Raw genomic sequence first — 5,000 nt, forward strand, 5'->3', positions numbered from 1 at the left:
CGCACTCGTAAAGTGCAATCCACCCCTATAACTTGCGTTTCATGAAGAGTTATTTCCAATATGCGACATTCCCGCTGTCCCTATACATGAGCCGCGACCTGTACCACTTACGAGCGAGAGACGCGATCGCGTTGCTCACTGTACGGCGTCCGATACCGAGCCATCAGCATGTCGGTCCCCATGCGCGTTGCACTCGCACTCGCAGTCGCAAAAACGTGGGGCAAATATATTACGCGGAAGAGCTATAACAGACCGAGCCCCACTGCATGGGGAGAGTCTTTGTCACTAATGTACACAGATGGAACATTTTGGACTGGAACCAGATTACCCGTACACACGGCGCTGATTAGTAATCAATGCAGAGCCATCAAACTACAGCAAATATACACAACTGTCCGTATACATGCTGAAAGAGTCTGCCCACAATGGGAACCACACGTCAGCCAGACACTCTGATCACGCACCACTCTCTGCTTCTAACGGGCGCACATACAATATGTAAGCACCAGCATGGAACAACATCCAGTGCATCTTCTCCGCCACATTACACAATCCACACTATCACAACCAGACCAGGAGGTCCATGCGGAAAATACAATATCCCAGCCTTTCGACATCCACCATTGCGCAGACCAGGCACCAACACCCACACATGTCCTATACAACGGTGCACCCAACATCACAATAGTACCTCCTGTCACAGCGCACAAACAATGACATGAGTCAAAGACACAGGTCTCACACAAGCATAGAATTGGAGCGCCGCCTCTAATAAGCCAAAGGTGCATCCTGACGTGACAAATCTGATCATGTCACAAGCATTCACTTACTATAATCACTATCAAGGAACCTGCCGCCCCCGCCCCCCCCCCCTACACCTTTCCTTACAACAACGTGTAACCTAACCTAACCTAACCTATGTTGTACCTTAACCTAACCTATGTTGTACCTTAACCTAACCTATGTTGTACCTTAACCTAACCTATGTTGTACCTTAACCTAACCTATGTTGTACCTTAACCTAACCTATGTTGTACCTTAACCTAACCTATGTTGTACCTTAACCTAACCTATGTTGTACCTTAACCTAACCTATGTTGTACCTTAACCTAACCTATGTTGTACCTTAACCTAACCTATGTTGTACCTTAACCTAACCCATGTTGTACCTTAACCTAACCCATGTTGTACCTTAACCTAACCCATGTTGTACCTTAACCTAACCCATGTTGTACCTTAACCTAACCCATGTTGTACCTTAACCTAACCCATGTTGTACCTTAACCTAACCCATGTTGTACCTTAACCTAACCCATGTTGTACCTTAACCTAACCCATGTTGTACCTTAACCTAACCCATGTTGTGCCTTAACCTAACCCATGTTGTGCCTTAACCTAACCCATGTTGTGCCTTAACCTAACCCATGTTGTGCCTTAACCTAACCCATGTTGTGCCCTAACCTAACCCATGTTGTGCCCTAACCTAACCCATGTTGTGCCCTAACCTAACCCATGTTGTGCCCTAACCTAACCCATGTTGTCCCCTAACCTAACCCATGTTGTCCCCTAACCTAACCCATGTTGTCCCCTAACCTAACCCATGTTGTGCCCTAACGTAACCCATGTTGTGCCTTAACGTAACCCATGTTGTGCCTTAACGTAACCCATGTTGTGCCTTAACGTAACCCACGTTGTCCGCTAACGTAACCCACGTTGTCCGCTAACGTAACCCACGTTGTCGCCTAAACCTGCTCTGTAATTGTTATACGACTCGTTCAATTAGTGTAGTGTTGCCCACCCGCAACCCTCGCAATATAGTTCGCTACTCGCACTGCCCGCTCCCCTGTGTATCGCTTCATGTTAAACACCTTGCAAGTCTTGCTGACTTTCCACATGCTCCTGCTGTACACTGTAATGTGGATGGCAGCAGGACGTACATGCCGCCCCCCCCCCCCCCACCCCTCCCCACGTCCCCACGTCCCCACCTTGCCCCCTGCCTTCGCAAGCTGGTTGGTGACAAGTTTGCATGTTCAATGCCCTTCGCATGCGACGTACGCAGGCTACGTTGTGGTGCGGCCTGTGTCAACTGTCCGCTGATGTCGTACGCGTGAACCACAATCTGTACTGCACATTCGTCCTTATGTACTGAATGATACATCGTGGCACATGTGTGACCGTACAACGACTGCGCCCAAAAACGGCGGACCATACAGTGCAAATATTGTGCACGCAGCTACGTGTCGTCTCCCTATGAGAGCTGGATTGCAGTGTGGTACGCCATAGAGACGTGTGGGAGGAACGGACGCCGTGGATGGCGATCAGCATGAGCTGTGTGTTGATGTATTCGGACCTAGTCGTCTCTCCTCAAACACCGTGATAGCATGGTGCACCGCGTTCCATATCTGCGACATGCTACAGAGGCCGGTTGACAGTCGTTCGAGCAATGGACATCGCATACGTACGGGGGCCACCTTCCACGTATTGTCTAGGCGTGCACATTTTGTTGCGTGTATGTGGGCAGACGTAGTGTGGCGTGACACCTGACACAGGCATGCAATAATCGTTGAAGTTGCTAATGGCGATGGACGCCTACGTTTTCTGGTGAAGTTACGCAAATGAAGAAATGGTAACCCGTTGTGGTGCGGTTGTTCTCGCTAGGGGTGAATCGGTGATGGCGACGATAGGTTGAGGTACTAACCGGTTGTTCCAGCGATACCCACCATGCCGATGAAACTGAACGGCATCTGGGTGTGAAGCGATACGCGGTGGTGGCTGGGTGGGACCGTCCCCGGCCGGTGAGGGGGCGCCTCCCGGCGTGCTGGCCGCGCGGTGCGTGGGCGCACGCGCTACAGCCGGCTGGTGGGGGCGGCCAGTGGCAGGCGCGCCGGCCGACGGACGCGGCAGGCGTCGCAGCTGCGCGCCGGCGCACCCTGCGCGCGGCGCCGTGCGGCCAAAGTAGGTCCTCGCGGGCCCGGTGCGAAGCGCGGTGGACATCTTCAGTGTGCTGGTCCGATTGAGGACTGTGTGCGTTGAGGATGCGCCGCCGCCCGGCGCTCGGCGCCGCGACGCCGTCTGCTGCTCGGTCGCCCCAGCGGTTCTCGCTGGTGGTTTGTATCGCAGCTGTGCGGATGTGTTGGCGCGTGCGCTGTGCTGGGAGAGTTCGCTTCGGCACCCAAGTGGGGCTTTTGTCCTTCTGTGGCGCTGGCGTTGGAGCTGCCGGTCACCGTAGGTGGCGCGTGTTGTCTCCCGCCGGCAATGCCACGACAGCACGCTCCCGGGCCTCTGTCGGCAGCGGCAAGCTCAGTTGGGAGCACGGGTGGTCGCACCGAAAGCGTCTACTCGCCTAACTCCGGGCGATTGCGCCTCTCTCGAACCCGACCAAGTACTTGGGACGGCGCTGCGCGCCGCCGGGACCTGAGAGGGTTTCGAGGTGTATTGTGCAGGGGAGCTCAGCCTCCTCCTGTTTGCAGAATGATTGAGCGGACGCTTGCGTGTTCGCGCGGGCCCCCGGGACACACTCCCGGGCGGCCGGCTGCTCAGCTCTAGTTGGCGCAGCTCCCTGGTTGATCCTGCCAGTAGTCATATGCTTGTCTCAAAGATTAAGCCATGCATGTCTCAGTACAAGCCGCATTAAGGTGAAACCGCGAATGGCTCATTAAATCAGTTATGGTTCCTTAGATCGTACCCACGTTACTTGGATAACTGTGGTAATTCTAGAGCTAATACATGCAAACAGAGTCCCGACCAGAGATGGAAGGGACGCTTTTATTAGATCAAAACCAATCGGTCGGCTCGTCCGGTCCGTTTGCCTTGGTGACTCTGAATAACTTTGGGCTGATCGCACGGTCCTCGTACCGGCGACGCATCTTTCAAATGTCTGCCTTATCAACTGTCGATGGTAGGTTCTGCGCCTACCATGGTTGTAACGGGTAACGGGGAATCAGGGTTCGATTCCGGAGAGGGAGCCTGAGAAACGGCTACCACATCCAAGGAAGGCAGCAGGCGCGCAAATTACCCACTCCCGGCACGGGGAGGTAGTGACGAAAAATAACGATACGGGACTCATCCGAGGCCCCGTAATCGGAATGAGTACACTTTAAATCCTTTAACGAGTATCTATTGGAGGGCAAGTCTGGTGCCAGCAGCCGCGGTAATTCCAGCTCCAATAGCGTATATTAAAGTTGTTGCGGTTAAAAAGCTCGTAGTTGGATTTGTGTCCCACGCTGTTGGTTCACCGCCCGTCGGTGTTTAACTGGCATGTATCGTGGGACGTCCTGCCGGTGGGGCGAGCCGAAGGCGTGCGACCGCCTCGTGCGTGCTCGTGCGTCCCGAGGCGGACCCCGTTGAAATCCTACCAGGGTGCTCTTTATTGAGTGTCTCGGTGGGCCGGCACGTTTACTTTGAACAAATTAGAGTGCTTAAAGCAGGCAAGCCCGCCTGAATACTGTGTGCATGGAATAATGGAATAGGACCTCGGTTCTATTTTGTTGGTTTTCGGAACCCGAGGTAATGATTAATAGGGACAGGCGGGGGCATTCGTATTGCGACGTTAGAGGTGAAATTCTTGGATCGTCGCAAGACGAACAGAAGCGAAAGCATTTGCCAAGTATGTTTTCATTAATCAAGAACGAAAGTTAGAGGTTCGAAGGCGATCAGATACCGCCCTAGTTCTAACCATAAACGATGCCAGCCAGCGATCCGCCGCAGTTCCTCCGATGACTCGGCGGGCAGCCTCCGGGAAACCAAAGCTTTTGGGTTCCGGGGGAAGTATGGTTGCAAAGCTGAAACTTAAAGGAATTGACGGAAGGGCACCACCAGGAGTGGAGCCTGCGGCTTAATTTGACTCAACACGGGAAACCTCACCAGGCCCGGACACCGGAAGGATTGACAGATTGATAGCTCTTTCTTGATTCGGTGGGTGGTGGTGCATGGCCGTTCTTAGTTGGTGGAGCGATTTGTCTGGTTAATTCCGATAACGAACGAGACTCTAGCCTGCTAAC

At 53.3% G+C, this 5,000-nt stretch overlaps 1 non-coding gene across 1 annotated transcript in view; it reads left to right on the forward strand.

Annotated features, from left to right (window-relative positions):
• The first annotated feature begins 3,556 nt into the window (after window positions 1-3,556).
• The window catches only part of LOC124737715, a 1,909-nt gene continuing 465 nt past the window's right edge, over window positions 3,557-5,000 (forward strand). The window contains exon 1 of the ribosomal RNA XR_007009823.1: window positions 3,557-5,000. This exon is cut by the window's right edge and continues 465 nt beyond it. This is a non-coding gene — a ribosomal RNA (small subunit ribosomal RNA).

The sequence above is a fragment of the Schistocerca piceifrons genome, unplaced genomic scaffold, assembly GCF_021461385.2.
Source record: "Schistocerca piceifrons isolate TAMUIC-IGC-003096 unplaced genomic scaffold, iqSchPice1.1 HiC_scaffold_176, whole genome shotgun sequence".
NCBI lineage: Eukaryota > Metazoa > Arthropoda > Insecta > Orthoptera > Acrididae > Schistocerca > Schistocerca piceifrons.